This window comes from Cornus florida, unplaced genomic scaffold, assembly GCF_030987335.1.
Source record: "Cornus florida cultivar Cherokee Brave unplaced genomic scaffold, ASM3098733v1 CherokeeBrave_3.0.0_Hap2_Chr02, whole genome shotgun sequence".
NCBI lineage: Eukaryota > Viridiplantae > Streptophyta > Magnoliopsida > Cornales > Cornaceae > Cornus > Cornus florida.
In genome coordinates, this window is record NW_026775572.1 from 97195630 (window position 1) to 97213500 (window position 17871).

Genomic DNA, 17871 nt, shown 5'->3' on the forward strand with positions numbered 1-17871 from the left:
TGAGAAAGATAGAAAAAAATGACCAGTTGACGTTCGTAGCCTTTCCAACTCGAGCTATTAAGCCCTAGGAGTGTCTCTACACTTAGCACCCTAAAGCCGTCTGGTTTGGGAGTTGTTGGCCTAACGCTTGCTACAAGGGTTGGTTAGAAAGCTTAAAGGACTTAAATATTGCACGGTCATTCAAAAAAATTGTAATAAGCATGGTTCGCTGGAGTTCGGAACCTTTCCAACTCGAGCTATTAAGCCCTATGGAGTGTATCTACACTTAGCACCCTAAAGCCGTCTGGTTTGGGAGTTGTTGGCCTAACGCTTGCTACATGGGTTGGTTAGAAAGCTTAAGGGACTTCAGCATTGCACAACCATTCTATGTTTCCCTTATGAGTTACAATAAATTGTCAACAAGCAACAAAAGTTGTCTTGTAAATAAAATCATGCCTTAGGGACGTCATTTAAAGGGGAATTCAATGATTTGAAAACTTGTACCATGGAATTGGAAAAGAAAGTAAAAGCCGCATGTTGAGAATCCAATTCACTTTCACTGAAGTAAAGTTGATTTCCATTTAAGAGATGACAATTGAGTTATTTATATGGACGATGATGTTGATGCATGCATGTTGAAATGGTTTTTGTAAATTTTTGTATCAAAGCTTCATATATGCATGGTAGTTTTCCTAATGACCCCGTCTCCAGCTCTTTGTCTATTTCAAGTTGTATTTGAGCTATGTATATATTTATTTTTGCTATGGTTGATATTTTTGTTTTAGCATTCCCATGTTTTTCATTCCATCAAGTTTTTCATTTTGGTTTTGCTAAGGGACTAGCAAAATGTAAGTTTGGGGGTGTGATAAGCGCCGAATATTGCATATTCAAGCGCCCTTAATTGCATTATTTAAGTCCATTGTTTGTTTAATTATGTAGATTACCTTCATATGCACGTTTTTGCATATTTTCAGGTTCATTGGCCAAAAAGAAGCAAGAAGGATGCTTTGTGGAGTTTTGAACATCAAAGGTCACAATGCTGAATTTCTGGCAGCAGTGGAACCTGGACTTTGCTCGCCATTTTGACCTTGAAAACTCGAGATCTGGACTTCTATTATAAACTGGCATATTTAGAGCTCTGAATTAGCTTTCTAAATATTCAAACGGTTTGTCATTCGGAGCTCGGAGCAGAGAGTTATGGCCTTTTTACCAGAGGTGCGCAGAACTGCCTGGCAGCAATGAAATTCTTCCTTGATCTTTATTTTCGACCAATCATCCTTGAGATTTGGATCTCCATCAAAACATGAAGTTTTTAGAGCTCTGAATCATCTTTCCAAATCTTCAAACGGTTCATCATTCGGAGTTCGGAGTACAAAGTTATGGCAATTTTACCAAAGTAGGTCCGGGCGGAGCAAAACAAGCATAGGGCATTCTGCCCAATTTTCGAGTGCTCGAGGCCCTATTTTGAGCACTCGAAATTAGGGCAGAATTCTACACGACTCAGCCCACTTGTGCTCAGATTTTACCTACTTTGGAAGCTCTCCTTTATGAGTTGGTTGGGGATGTTTCTTGGAGGAGAGAGAGGGCTTTTTGGGTGGATTTCTTATCTAGATAAAGAGGGGAGAGCCACACATTTTGAGGAAGCTTCATTTTTACAAGAGAGAGGAGAGAGAAGAGAGCAAGAAAGGTGTGTTCTTGGAGCTAGAAGAGGGGAGCTCGAAAATGGAGGTCAAGGCTTTGATTCCTCCTTCCTCTAGTGCATCAATGGGTAACTAAACCTCCATCTAGGGAGGTGATGAAGCTCTACCTTGTAAGCATGTCTAGTTTTTGATTTATTTTGGGGAATGAAATGTATATTTGGCTAGTTCCATGGTCTAGAGCATGTTACAAATTGTAATGAAGATTTTGAATGTTTGAATGACTATGTTGATTTACATACTCTTGTCTTAGATTATTTAATCTCATAGTTGTATGGCTTATAGTTTCATAGTGACAATGGAACTAAGATTATGGAACGGTTTTAATGGCATGGTTTTGAGTAGCTTGTTAATCCATAGCTTAAGAATTTCTTTTGATGAGTTAATCTTGTGACTTGATACCATGTGCTTCCACCAATTGATTAATTGTTTGACAATCTCTAGCTTAGTGAGCATGTCTAGGGTTGCATCTTAGTTTAGGTAACTCAACCATGTGAAGCTTTGATAGGTTGTTCTTACTCTTTAATTAATTGAATTTCTTGAAGATATTATAGTAGTCATGTATTATTATATATCAAGGTCATTTCTACATTAATTCCCCAAATTAATCATATAATTAGCTTGTGTAGAGGTTTGGAGTGGACTCACTTCCCTAGACTTCCTTCTCTAAATCTTCTCTTTTAATCCCCTTCAATTTATTGTTTTATGCACTTCAATTACTAGCTTAGTGACAAACCAATCAAACAAACCCTTATTACCCCTTATCATTCTAAGAACAATTCTAGACTCTTAGGTTGCCATAGATTAGCGCAGTCCCAGTGGTTCGACTTACCCGACCAATAGCCCTATTTTACAATGATTCGTGCTATTGCGAAGGTTGATGTTAATTGACCAACCGATCAAATGTCCATCACCCCGGTTCGGCAATTAATTGATGCATTAGCCGTGGCTAAAAATGGCCTACCAAGGATCACGGGAATGTGCTTTTTTGGGTCATGGACCGGTTCCGTATCAAGAACCACAAAATCTACCGGGAAGTAGAATTTGTCCACTTTGATGATAACGTCCTCGAGAATACCTCGTGGATACTTGACCGATCTATCGGTAAGTTGCAAAACCACGGAAGTTGGCTTAAGATCTCCCAAACCAAGTTGTAGGTAGACTGAATATGGAATTAAATTTACACTAGCTCCTAAGTCAAGGAGGGCCCTCTCGATTTTACTGTCACCAATGACGCAAGAGATTGTGGGGGCACCCGGATCCTTATACTTCGGAGGAGTGCTGTGCTGAATGATAGCACTAACATTTTCAGTCAACCTCACTTTTTTTGGCAAATGATTTTTAGAAGTGCGCTTTTGAGTGCACAAATCTTTAAGAAATTTTGCATAGGGAGGGATTTGCTTGATAGCATCCAAGAGGGGCAAGTTAATCTTTACTTGCTTGAAAACTTCCCACATGTCTTGAATTTTACAATTCTTGTTCCCAAAATGTGTCGACTCTTGAAGACGTTGAGGAAACGGAGCTTTTGGCTCATAAGTAGTTTCCACATTTGGGGTGACATGTGTGGGATTTCCGTGAATGGTATTTGGACAAGAATTTGGATTAGAAGAGCTTGAATTTGGATTTGAAGAGCTTGGATTTGGATTTTTCAAAAAAGGGTTTTTCTCACTTATGTCTCCATCAACCTCGTTGTCAACCACTCTACCACTCCGAAGGGTGGTGATAGCTTGAACTTGTTCATGAGTCTGCCCACTCGGAGGAGGGGTTTCATCAATCACATGCATTCCTCTAGGATTTTCAAAAGGTTGAGAGGGAAGCTTGCCCTTGTCCTTTTGAAGTAATTGATTCACTGAGTTAGCTATTTGGCCCACTTGATTTTCGAGATTAGCTATGGATTGAGTATGAGAGTGAACCATTTGGAGTAGGCTGCAAGGATGTCAAGAGTTGCTTGTTGGCATCTATTATTTGCTTATTTAATGATTCCATCATTTGCTTGTTTGCAGCTACTATCTCGTCAGTTGGACACACAGGAGGTTGATTGGAGACATTTGGATTGTAAGGAGGACGGTAGCTTGAAGAGGCTTGGAAAGGTCTACCTTGATATTGAGAAGAGGGCTGATTTTGCCATCCTTGGTTTTAGAATTGGGAATTTTGTGGGGCTTGTTGCCGCCATGAGAAATTCGGATGATCTCGCCAACCCGGATTGTAGGTGTTGGAATATGGATTGTTCCCGGGCCGCGAGAACATGGCATTAGCTTGCTCTTGGTTGGGATTGGGAAATTGCTCCGGTGTGGGGCAATCTTCCGAGAGATGGAATGGAGTAGTACATGAAGTACAAACTAAACTTGCCGAATTTTGAGACAATGAAGGAGGAAGATGTGGTGCCATCAATTGGTAGAATTTATGAGCGATGGCATCCACTTGAGATGATTCCTCCCTTATTGATTTTGGTTGACAAGGGTTGGTGTTATTTGGAGTGGTTGAGGTCAGAGCCCTACGAGAATTGTGTTGAAGTGAATTTTCACTCAAATTCTCACGTAAGGTCCAAGCCTCATCCGCATTCTTGGACATGAACATCCCACCACACGAAGAGTCAACCATGAATCTATGGGTGTCGGTCAAGCCGGCATAGAAAGCTTGCACTAATTGCCATTTTGGGATCAAATGATGAGGACACTTCCGAAGAAGATCTTGTAACCTTTCCCAAGTCTCGTGGAGTTGTTCTCCATCAACTTGAGAAAAGCTTAGAATGGAACGCCTCATTTGGTTGGTTTTACTCACCGGATAGTACTTCTTAAGAAATTCTTGTTGCAATTGAGCCCAAGAAGTAATAGAGTTGGGAGCGAGGGAGTTCAACCAATATTTTGCCCTATCCTTTAGGGAGAATGGGAAAAGATGTAAGTGGAGTGCATTTTCAGGAAATCCTCTCAACCGGATGGTCGAACAGATTTCAAAGAACTCATCGAGATGCTTATATGGATCTTCATTATCAAAACCATGAAAAGATGGAAGCATTTGGATGGTGCTTAATTTGATCTCATATTGAGCTGCATCGATGTTTGGCATTACTATGCAAGTAGGAGAAGCATAGGTGGTAGGAATGAAATGATCTCTAAGAGTCATTGGTTTTACATTAGGAATTTCAGCCCTTTCATTCCCCGGATTTCCTACGTTATCCCCCATTGTATTGAATTCAGTTTCAAGATCCCTTGTAAGAGTGGGTTCCCTAAGGTTCCGTCTAAGAGTTCTTTCAAGTGAATTTATATCAATAGGCGAGTCAAGTATGGGTAAAGAGAGTGACCTACGGCCAAACATCAACAATTCATAACAACATCATCACAACAAATCTTTATCATCAACTCCACATACGATGTCCCTTTCTCCTCAATTATCAAGACAGAAAATAAATGGCCACGACAAGGACCGATGCTTGTACACGAAATTAAACAAGATAAAAGCCTTTGCAAGGGTTTCACAACTAAATTAACTACTTCTAAAATTAACACATGTACTGTATCTACAAGTTGAAACTAGAAGTCAAGAGACTTACCTGGGGTCCTCTAGACTTACAATTTGCTAGCGTTCCCACGGCGCTTCAAGTCTCTAGAATCTTACAACACTTAAAACACAAAGATAGTCAAAACACACAAGGAATATTCACAAGACACAATATTCACAATCAAACTAAAATTAACCCTAAACTTTGGTTGCTAAACCGTATGCGAATCCCCGGCAACGGCGCCAAAAATTGATCGGTTGGTTAATTAAACATCAACCTTCGCAATAGCATGAATCATTGTAAAATAGGGCTATTGGTCAGGTAAGTTGAACCACTGGGACTGCGCTAATCTATGGCAACCTAAGTGTCTAGAGTCATTTTAGAGTGATAAGGGGTGTTCATAGAGGGTTTGTTTTGTTTGTCACTAAACTACAAATTCAGAATGCATAAAACAATAATTTGAAGGAGATTAAAAGAGAAGATTTAGAGAAGGAAGTCTAGGGAAGTGAGTCCACTCCAAACCTCTACACAAGCTAATTATATGATTGATTTGGGGAATTAATGTAGAAATGACCTTGATATATAATAATACATGACTACTATAATATCTTCAAGAAATTCAATTAATTAAAGAGTAAGAACAACCTATCAAAGCTTCACATGGTTGAGTTACCTAAACTAAGATGCAACCCTAGACATGCTCACTAAGCTAGAGATTGTCAAACAATTAATCAATTGGTGGAAGCACATGATATCAAGTCACAAGACTAACTCATCAAAAGAAATTCTTAAGCTATGGATTAACAAACTACTCAAAACCATGCCATTAAAACCGTTCCATAATCTTAGTTCCATTGTCACTATGAAACTATAAGCCATACAACTATGAGATTAAATAATCTAGGACAAGAGTATGTAAATCAACATAGTCATTCAAACATTCAAAATCTTCATTACAATTTGTAACCTGCTCTAGACCATGGAACTAGCCAAATATACATTTCATTCCCCAAAATAAATCAAAAGCTAGACATGCTTACAAGGTAGAGCTTCATCACCTCCCTAGATGGAGGTTTAGTTACCCATTGATGCACTAGAGGAAAGAGGAAGCAAGGCCTTGACCTCCATTTTCGAGCTCCCCTCTTCTAGCTCCAAGAACACACCTTTCTTGCTCTCTTCTCTCTCCTCTATCTTGCAAAAATTCAAGCATCTGAAATGTGTGGCCTTTGGTTGCCTTTTGTCCTCCAACAAAACCCTCTCTCTCCTCCAAGGAACACCTCCAACAACTTCATAAAGAAGGAAGATGGCATTGAGGAAACCAATGTGCAAGTGGCTGAAATTGAGCCATTTCCGAGTGCAATCTGCCTGATTTTCGAGCACTCGAAGAGTGGTCTCGAGCACTCTAAATTAGTGTAATGTGCAACATGCTCTTCTTGCTTAGCACTGACCTACTTTGGTAAAACTACTATAACTTTGTGCCCCGAACTCCGAATGATAATCTGTTTGAATATTTGGAGAGCTGATTCAGCGCTTTAAAAACTTCATGTTTTGATGAAGACCCAATTCTCAAGTCTGGTTGGTCGAAAATGGGGAGAAAGGCAGTACTTCAGTGCTGCCAGGCAGTTCTGTGCACCTCTTTTAAGAAGATCATAACTCTCTGCTCCGAACTCCGAATGATGAACTGCTTGAAGATTTAGAAAGCTTATTCAGAGATCTAAATCTTTGATGTTATGATAGAAGTCCAGTTCTTGAGTTTTCTAGGTCAAAAATGGCGACAAAAGTCAGATTCTACTGCTGCCAGAAATTCAGAATTGGCACCCTTTTTGTTCAAAATTCCACAAGGCATCATTTTTGCTTCCTTCTTGCACTTTAACCTGAAAATGCACAAAAACATGCAAATGGAGTTAATCTACATAAAATAATCAATTAATGGACTTTGTTAATGTAATTTAGGGCGCTTGAATATACAGTATTTAGTGCTTATCAACCGATCAGCAGATTCCCGAAGGTTTCTTCTAAGAGTCCTTTCAAGCGAATTTATGTCAATGGGAGATTCAAGAGGCTGTAAAGATAATGACCTACAGCCAAACATCAACAACACATTTCTCAACCAACATAACAATTCATCACCGTAACCTCCACATACGATGTTCCCTTTCTTCTCAATTATCAATAAGACATAAAATAAATGGCCACGATAAGGACTGATGCTTTGCAAAACAATAAAACGGAAATAGCCTCGACAAGGGCTTCAGAAGCAAATATTCCTAATTTAACCACATGCAAGATATTCACAATTTTGAAACTAGAACTTCGAAAAGCTTACCTGAAGTCCTCTAGACTTATGATATTTTCAGTTTTCCACGGCAAGCCTTGAGTACCTAGAATCTCACTAGAATACTTAAAACACAACAATAGTCAAAATCAAACAAGAAAATATTCACAAGAAACAATATTAACAATCAACCAAAGTTAATCCTTCAACCTCAGTTACAAAACCATTTGCAATCCCCAGCAACGGTGCCAAAAATTGATCGGTCTTGTCGACTATCAATAATAATCAACCCTTTGCAATAGCACAAATCATTCTAAAATAGGGCTATTGGACAGGTAAGTCGAACCACTAGGATTGCTAGTTTATGGTAGCCAAGATTGTAAAATCACTTTTAGTTTGATGAAAGGGGGGTATAAGAGTTGGTTTTGTTTGTCACTTTAAAATAGGGATTAAAGAATGCATAAAACAATAATTGCAAGGAAATTAAAGGAGAAAAATTTAGGTAGAGAGAACTAGGGAAGTGAATCAATTACCTACCTTATTAATATGCTAGATGGTGATTAACATGAGGAAACAACATATATAATGGTCATGATATGTAGCAACACATGGTTGCTACATTATCTTCAACAAATTCGTTAAATCAAAAGGCAAGAGTAACCTATCAAAGTTTCACATGCTTGAACTACCTAAACTAGGGTGTAGCCTTAGACATGCTCACTAAGCTAGAGATTATCAAGCCCTTAACGAAATGATAAAAGCACATGAAGCTAGAAATCAAGCATAGACCATCAAAGGAAGGACCTAAGCCATGGATTATCAAGGTTCTCCAATAACATGCCATTAAAACCATTCCACAATCTCATTTTCATTGTCACTATGAAAATACAAGCAATATGATCAAGAGAGGAAACAATCTAAGACAAGAGAATCAACTCAAAATGATCATTTATAAACATTAAAATCCATTACAACAAGTAAGGTGCTCTAGATCATGAAACTACCATATATACATTCCATTCCCCAAATTAAAATCAAAACTACAGCATGCTTACGAAGTAGGGCTATATCACCTCTCTAGAAAGGGAGTTAGTTACCCATGGATGCAAAGGAAGAAGGAGAAGAGAGGATGAAGCCTTCTATTTTTGCACCTAAAGGTCAAGAACAACCTACACACTCAAGAACTCAATATTTCTCTCTCTAGAACCTTACAAAATGTGAGATCCTCCTATACAAAGCACAAGCCTTCTATTTAACACAAAATGACCTCTCAACCATTCCAAATTCGTGGCCCAAAATCCTTGAGAGAGTGCAGACCTATCCCCTCAAACAAAGGGATAACTTTGGGAGAAACAAATGAACCCATAAGCTATTGTCTATAGAACGGCGGGCGCCCGCAGGCGCAAGGCGGGTGCCCGCGCATATACAAACTTGCTGGCTATTTTGCCAGGTGCCCACGAGTTCTTGGCGGGTGCCAGCGGCTTCGCGAGGGCACTGCCCTTTTTGGCAGATGCCCGCGGGTTCTTAGCGTGCACCCACGGCTTGTTGCAGAGGCATGCGAGGCTTGGCTGGCGGCATTAGGCGGGGGCCCGCAATGATAGGTGGGCGCCCACACCTTTGCAGCTTTGCATCTTTACTTTGCTTCTTAGAATGATCTCTGTTTGGCCTGATGGCGTGACCATCATTCTTAGTGCTTTGCAAGGACAACCAAAAGTTCGTTGGGTTACTGGCTTGGCCAAAACAAAGGTTCCCGGCAACAGCATACTTTGATCTTCAAAAACTCATCAAAGCGTCACTTTTAACTCTCTTTGGGGAACCAACCTGAAAATAGACAAAAACATGCAAATAAAGCTAATATATACAGTATAATCAACTAATAGACTTGACTAATACAAATAGGGGCGCTTGAATATGCAATATTCGGCGCTTATCAGATAGCTGCCATGTAAGAGGAACTTAATCAATTTCACAAGAATGATACCTAGACACTCGTTCCAAGATCTAAAGACAAGAATGTGATAGGTTCAAAGTGGATTTATAGAAACAAGATGAATGAGAAGGGGTCAGTAATAAGAAATAAGGCAAGATTGGTGTGAAAGGCTATACTTAGCAAGCTGGAATTGATTATGATGAAAATTTTGCTCCAGTTGCTAGAATGGAATCCATTAGAATGCTTTTGTCCTTTGCTTGTCACAAATAAGTCAAAGTATATCAAATGGTTGTTAAGTCAACCTTCCTAAATGGAGACCTAAATGAAGAAGTTTACTTAGAACAGCTTGAAGGTTTCGAAGATTCAAAGTATCCCTCTCATATGTTTAAACTAAGTAAGGCCTTGTATGGTCTCAAACAAGCCCCTAGAGCCTGGCATGAGAAGCTGCATCAGTTCTTAGTTGAACAAGGATTTCACAGAGGTAAGGTTGATAATACTCTTTATGTAAAAACTCATCAAGAACAGTTTCTAACTCTGCAAATCTATGTTGATGATATCATGTTTTGTGGCTCGGACACCTCATTAGCTTCAGAATTTGCTAATCTCATGATGACAAAGTTTGAAATGTCACTCTTGGGGACTCTCAGATACTTTCTTGGCCTTCAAATTACACAAACATCCTCTGGAATCTTCATCTCTCAGTAAAAGTATGCCTCAGAGCTATTTAAAAAGTTAAAAATGGATAATTGTAAGTTGTCTCAACACCACTTTGTCCTAATACCAAACTCTCACTGGAGGGCACCACTGTAGCTATTCCTTCAACACTTTATAGGTCAATCATTGGTAGTTTGTTGTATCTTACTGCTTTAAGGCCTGATATAATATATTCAGTGGGTTTAGTGGCTAGATTTCAAAGTAATCCAAATGCTTCTCATCTTCAAGCTGCCAAAAGAATCCTGAGATATGTCAAGTGCACCATCTCCTATGGTCTATTCTATATTTACTCACCCTAAATGTCCATTACAGCCTTCTCATATGCTAATTGGGGTGGATCTTTACCAGACCGAAAAACTACCTCTGGTTATTGCTACATTCGTGGTTCAAATGTGGTTTCTTGGCTGAGCAAAAAGTAGGACACTGTCTCTCTTTTAACCTCTGAAGCTGAGTATATAGCTACCTCACAAGCTGGGTTACAATTACTTTGGATGAAGACTACTCTCTCAGATCTTGGCATGGACCTCCCAAGCTTTTCTGTGATAATCAAAGTGTTATTGCTATCAGTAAGAATCCCACACTGCATTAAAAGAGCAAACACATTGACATCAGGTATCACTTCCTCACAGATAAAGTTTAGCAAGGTCTGATTAATATTACTTATTTGCCTACTGAAGATCAACTTGCAAACATCATGACCAAACCTCTTCTTCCTCAGAGATTCTTAACCCTTCGAGCTTTTCTCAAGGTTGTTCCTCTTCCCTCCTGAACTTATATTGTTGGTCCTATTCACCTTTTGACCTTCAATGTCAAAAAGGGGGACAAATGGATTGAAAAAAGGATAGCTTCAAGCTATTCCTTCTGCATTTGGGTTATCTCAAGGTTATTTGGTTTTTGTCAATAAAGGCAAAAAGGGAAGATTGTTGGTCCTAAGTTGCCTTGAGGAATGTTTGCCTGTTAATCTCAAAAAGTATTACTTCAGCCTCAGCCTCGGACAGAGATGCTTTAGTAGCTACAGGTGCTCAGCCTCAGACAATGAAGGTTTAGCACTCCAGTTTTAGCTATAGCCTAGGCTCTGTCATAGTGCTGAGTAGAGGGCAGTATGGTCTTTTCTAGCTTTGCTCAAGAATGTGATGATGCATCTCAGTGGTCCTAAAGAAGAATGTGACACGTCTCAGTGGTCCTAGAGAAGAATATGACACGTATCAGGGGTCTTAGAGAGCTGGTTTATGCAAGAATATTCCATTCTTGGAGGCTAAGTTTGGACAGAAATGAAATTTAGTACTTAAACTTGTAACCTGCTGTAACTGGAAGAATAGTGATGAAATTAGCTGAGGTGGCAAACCTGCATTGGTCCATTTCTCTTAAAATATCTGAATTGTGCTCTCCCAATCATTAATGAAAGGTGACAGGTGTATATCCGTGGTGTGTGAGGCCTTGTGAAATTAAGAGTCTCTATAAATATGCTGCCATAATGCTCCTTGGGGTTTAAGCCTCTAAAATTTACATTGCACATTGAGCTGCTTGTAAGAACCCTCAAGTATACTATGTCAAGCAAGTTTTTCTCTGCTATTTGATGATGATCTATGCAAGAAAAACTCATTGAATCAACTCTGAGGCATGCTCTGTTTGCTAAGATGAGGCCGTTGTCAAATTTGTTGATGCAAGGGTTGTATTGAAGAGTGACTTGGTGTTTCAAGCTTCTGTGGTTGATTCTGAAGGTTGACACAGGTATAATTCATCTTCTCACACTTGTTCAGAGTGTGTTTGTGTTGAGATTATGCTGAAAATGAATTCAGATAGTGTAGTCAGTAATTAAGCTTGTTTTTCTGAAGAAATCTTGGATTCAAGTGCTATTTGATTATGCATAGCTATGTCATGATGATATATGTTGTTAGCTAGTATATTTCAATGAATTGAGATTGTCAAAGTTGAGTTAGTAGCAAAAATATGGTATGCTTTGTTTTGAGTATTTTGTGCTGAAGATATTCTATGCCAAGGCTATTTGTGCCGAAGTTTTTTGTGCCGAAGCTGTTATATTCTGAACCAAGGACTTTGATTAAACTTATGATATACTCATGTTGTGTTTGATTATACAAAGCTATGAACATGAGTACAACAGTGAAAGAAGACTGTATGAGGTGCTGGTGAATCAATCTCAAAAAGAATTTCCTATTTTACCCCTCGGACACTTAATGCAGCAGATTGTAGTTCTGAGGCAGTAAATTGGAATTCTGTGTTGTCCAGCTTATTTGAATTGTATTTGATGTGTTGACACTTATTGTAAATGGCAATGAGGCATGATCCCTCACCTCATTGTTGAGTAGTAGTGAGGCTTTACATCCTCACCCCATTATTGAGTGAGAGCTTATTGGGTCCAAGCGTGGTTGCTTCGGACAAGGGGAGTGCATGGATGCACTACGGTGTCTTAGTGTGTGTGTATTGGTTGTGAAAGCTAGTGTCTATTCTAGTGCATGGGTGTGTGCAGAGAGTGAGACAACTGAGTGTGTAACAAGATACATACAAGTAGAGATTGAATTGCTTATTGACCGAGGCCAAGAACCAAGGTTTTCCCTATTTAAGAGGGTTTCCTTATAAATCTAGTGTTATCTATTCTTTGAATGCTTGCTTAGTTGTGTGAGAAAGTTTTTGAGAACAAAGATTTAACTAAATCACCCCCCTATTGGTTCAACAAAAATATACACACACATTAATAAAATTAAAAATCCGAAACCGGACAAAAACGAGATGCAACACGAGGACTTCCCAAGGGGTCACCCATCCTATTACTACTCTCGCCCAAGCACGTTTGACTGCGGAGTTCTAATGGGATTCGATGCATTAGTGCTTTTATTATGGCACCTGACAAACTCTTGCCCCCATTTTCCTTTAAACCCATTCCCACCCCGTTCTATTGCCCTTGCCGACGCATTCGCTCACCATAATTAAATAAACTAATAAAAATATATACATACATTAATAAAATTAAAAATTTGAAACCGAACAAAAAAGGGGTTCAACACGAGGACTTCCCAAGGGGTCACCCATCCTAGTACTACTTTTGCCCAAGCACGCTTGACTTCAGAGTTCTAATAGGATCCGGTGCATTAGTGCTGGTATGATTGCACCCGACAAACTTTCGCCTCCATTTCCTTTTAAATCCATTCCCACCTCGTTCTATTGCCCTTGCCGATGCGTTCGCTCGCCATAAATAAGTAAACTAATATAAATATACACACACATTAATAAAATTAAAAATCTAAAACAAGACAAAAAAGGGGTGCAACATGAGGACTTCCCAGGGGGTCACCCATCCTAGTACTATGACAACCCTGGTTCTTTAAGCCAGTGCGTCCTGTGATGAACCGAAGATTGACTCGATAGCGGATGAAGCTGCGAAAGCAATAAACAAGACAATGATCTCCCAAGGTACAACACACCTCTAAGACACTTCGATGACCTTCCTTGAGGTCGTGGAACTCATTGAGAACTGACGCGGAAACAAAATATAGGAAAAATAACAATTTACCCCTAGGGGCAAAATAGTCATTTTACATAGAAATGACATCCCTACAATGTATATCATTCCCAAGATATATCCATAACTTCTTATGAAGTCACGGAACTCAAAAAAAGTAGCAGATTCAGAAAATAAGAAAAACTGAGTAAAATAGCCCCAAGGGCAAAATAGTTATTTTTAAAACTATGGATTCGGGTGCCACCGAGCACACTGCTGGAAAGACAACAAAAAACTAATCAAGATGGACTCAAGAATCGCATGATTCAGAGTCCAAACGAAGGAGAAACGAGTGAAAACAAAAGTCGACGTCACGACGTCGAGACGAGCACCCCACGAGCACCATGACATGCTAGAGGAAGAAAAGTTCCTGCCAGAACTGAGAGCCGAAACGAGGTCTGAAATGACTTTTTCTGGAAAAACATGTAGAAGAAACCCCCCCAAAAATCGAGTTTTCTACCCGACTACACAAAGGAAAATGAAAAAGCTCACTGTGAAATATCCAAAATGCCCCTACATCAGAAGAGGTCAAGAGGGTCAAAAAGCTGCTACGGGATCTATCCACAACTGAGAGCAAAAACGGGCCACCAAATGAATTTTTCTGGAACAACACGAAGGATAAACCCCCCCCCCCCCCAAATCAAGTTTTCTACCCCGCAACGTGGACGAAAACAAAGAAAATGCATTGTAAAATGCCTAAAATACCCCAAGAAAATCAGGTCAAGAAATTTAAAGTCTTTCCGAGCTGTTGCCAAAGGAAAGGAAATGGGGATTCGGGAGGTTTTAAATTGCCTAAATTAAAAATGTAATCTTTAAATACACCTACAAGACCCCCGGAAGTTTCGGATTAGTAGACACATTTTTCAAAAAAAAGTCGATGAATAGTACCAAGTACTAAAATCTCAAGTTTTAAAAACATATTTGTGAACTTTAGAATTATTGGCCCTTGCCCTCATGTTATACATACAAAATAAGTATCCAAAAAGTGTACTTAGGTACACATTACATATGTAGAATCAAGGACACAAGTTTTGATATATAAAACTACAAAACGACATTTCATACTAACATTTACATGAAATGTAAACTTAAAAGCAATAAGTCATCCAAGGAATGATGCGCACCTCGAACCAAGGTATCCATACCTGAAAATAACCCAGTAACTTCGGGGTGAGTAAACAAGTTTACTCGTAGGGCATGAGCATGCATCGACCTAGCATTTTACAAACTTATCACCTTAAGGTGAAACATGTCAAAGGGGCTCATGCCACCTAACGTCTATGTTAAAGTGGGACTCAGGGATCATCTTAAGCTACTTAAGCAATGGAAATGAACTACGGCATACAAGTATACATGCTCAAGCACCTTAAATCATGTTAAACAAGATAAGCAATATCTAACATACATACACAGGTATCCGATACATGTAGTGTACTCATAGATCAAGTATGCAAGTACAAGTATACTAAGCTAAACGAAATACACATAAGACAAGTATACACGGCACAAGTATACTAAGCTAAATGAAATACACATAAGACAAGTATACATGGCACAAGTATACTAAATGAAATTTAAACTCACGGAGTAAGTATACAAATTCAAGTATACTAATTAGGATTCAAATACCCAGAGTAAGCATCAATTCTTATGTTACAAGTAATAAATGATTAACAACTTGAAATTAAATACGAAATCAAATGGTGGAAAGACTAGGACATGCGGTCGCTAGACCAAGCAATTATTTTCGGGTAATTACGACCCACAAGGTACCACCTAGTGTGCACTTATGACTTAGAAGACTCTTGTCTCCGTACTAGAGCCAAACCCTAGCCATCACCTGTATTTTATCCTTACAAGTTTTCCAAAATCAATAAGTTCAAAACTTATACAAAAATCAAATGCAAGTTACCACATTCCATGCGCAAGTAAGGTTGAATCCACACAAACCATGTCCTAGAATTCAAGTCTAAATAGCATATGACATGTCATTTCCTCAATATGCAATTTATACACTAAGCAAGAATGTTTTACAACAATTGAGTCACATTTCCATTTTAAGCTACAAGTACCAAATAAGCTTCAATTTAGTAACTAGCTTTTTAGATAAACAATTATGATATTCTAACAAGCTATATACCTACGCAAGATATATTTAAACAAGTCATGCAAGACAATGATATCCTATATCATGCGAAGTCCAATTCCTAGATTTAAACATAGAAACAATTTCAAAGACATAGTTAAATCCATGGAATAAGTAGATAAAATTTAATTAACTAACATAATTAAATTCTCTAGATTTCAAATCAATCCCAGATAATCTCAAATTAATATATGTTAAGGGACATAGCATAGTCTTCACATATATCACATCAAATATAAAATCAAGGGATTAAAACACTTAAAATAAAATTAATTAAACTAATTAATTAATTTACTCTACATTTCCAAATTACTCCAAATGTCCTCAATTTTACATAAGTTGAAGAACATACCAAGGCCTATTTTAATATCACATTACAAGTTGATTTCATGCTTGTTACAACTATGTGAATTAATCTTTCACAAAAGATAAATATTAAATCAAATTTGCACTTCTTATTCAAATGCTCCCAATTTAATATATGTTGGTATACACACCAAGGCCTAATTTACTAGCATGCCACAATTTAATTCTAATGTACACACCTTCATGAGAATTAAATTTTAAACATAGAAAATAATTAAATTAAATTCTAAAACTTGAACAAAGGCATGCTTACAAGTTGTATATGCTTATATAAAAATCAATACAACATTAATATAAACCTAAGACATCCCTTACCTCAATTTGAGATGAAAATCTCAAAAGCCACCAAAATGAAATGGTTCCGAATCTGACAATACTTTGGGGTTTTGTCGAGGACAACACGGTGAACATTAAACTCCAAAGAGGACCTACCAAAATCCTAACTTGACCTCAAATCTGAAGTCAAAAATTGGCTAAAACCGGGTTCTAATAAGGGGAAAAGGTGCGCGTAATCAGGACAAACATAAAACGCAAAGGCACTATGACTTTTTAACAAAGGGAAGGAGGTTTAATTGAGAGAAGAAGGGTGGCATCCCCCTTAGCTTGCCATGGAAGCTGCTGGTCATGCATGAAGAGTGGAGAAGGTCAAAAATGAAATGTCTCACCCCCCTTTTATAGGAAAACTCTAAAAGTGCACCGAAAGGCCCCGCCGGGTCCAGAAAAGTGGAATTCGAGCAAACGCACTTAAATGACAAAACTCTATGGATGAAAGAGAACCAAAATGAGAAAATATGAACAAAAAAAAGAAATAGTATCAAAAATCGAGTTCCGAGCAGAGAGATATACCCCGAACAAGTTTGGCGGCAACCGGGGCCAGAAACCCTAAAACTGGGGGAAAACGACCAGAAGGCAATTCTAAGGGTACGTGACTTGACGAAAAGTGAAAATGAATCCCGTACGAGGATCCAGGCTCAAAATGAGTCATTTTTGCAATAACTTTCATTAATTGCACAATGGCCCCTAAAAAAAGTGAAAATTGCACTAATGACCCAGAATGAAAATATCTTCAAAAAATATTTTCTTAAAAACCCCTGAAATAAAATATCTCAAAAGATATTTACGAAAAACAACCCAAGAAACAAAAATATTTTTGAAGAACTTTGCATCCATGCCCGTATGGACACCAGGAGCAACTAGAGTATTTTCCTACAAAAGTAAATATACGTATTTTCGTGGAAACCACTTAGAATGAAGATACATGAAATCAAAAACTAACTCTGAAAACAAAAAGTGAGGTTATGCAAACAAAGTGACAAACGGGGAACAGACAAAATCGGGAAAAGGACGAAAAGTGAATAGTGTCGAAAAACGAAAAAATATGGAAATGACTCAATCCTTAAAGGAAGTTATCAATCCAAAGGAAAGAGTCTCAGAAACCATTTTCGAGCACTCGAGATGACACTAAATGATGAGAAATTGAAATCAAAAAAGAAATTTCAACGAAAAAAAAAAATCATTTGCAAAATTCTGAGGAAAAAAGAAAGGAAGGAAATGATTGGGTCATTACAACCTACCCTCCTTAAAAAGATTTCGTCTCCGAAATTAGGAACACTTCTAGAAGCAACATGGCAGCACGAATACTGACTAGAACCCACCCACAACGTACCCAAGGTGCTGTAACATCGACAGCATCAAACGCCCGCCCACACTTACATTACTAGCTAGGTAATGCAAAGTAGCATCGACAA

General features: G+C 38.4%; 1 non-coding gene and 1 pseudogene across 1 annotated transcript; both read right to left on the minus strand.

Annotated features, from left to right (window-relative positions):
- Positions 1-12839: 12839 nt before the first annotated feature.
- On the minus strand, positions 12840-12958 carry LOC132297464 (5S ribosomal RNA; annotated as a pseudogene).
- Positions 12959-13105: 147 nt separating this feature from the next.
- LOC132297338 (5S ribosomal RNA) lies at positions 13106-13224 on the minus strand. The gene has a single exon (XR_009479198.1). It is a non-coding gene; the product is annotated as a 5S ribosomal RNA (ribosomal RNA).
- Between the last annotated feature and the right edge of the window lie 4647 nt (positions 13225-17871).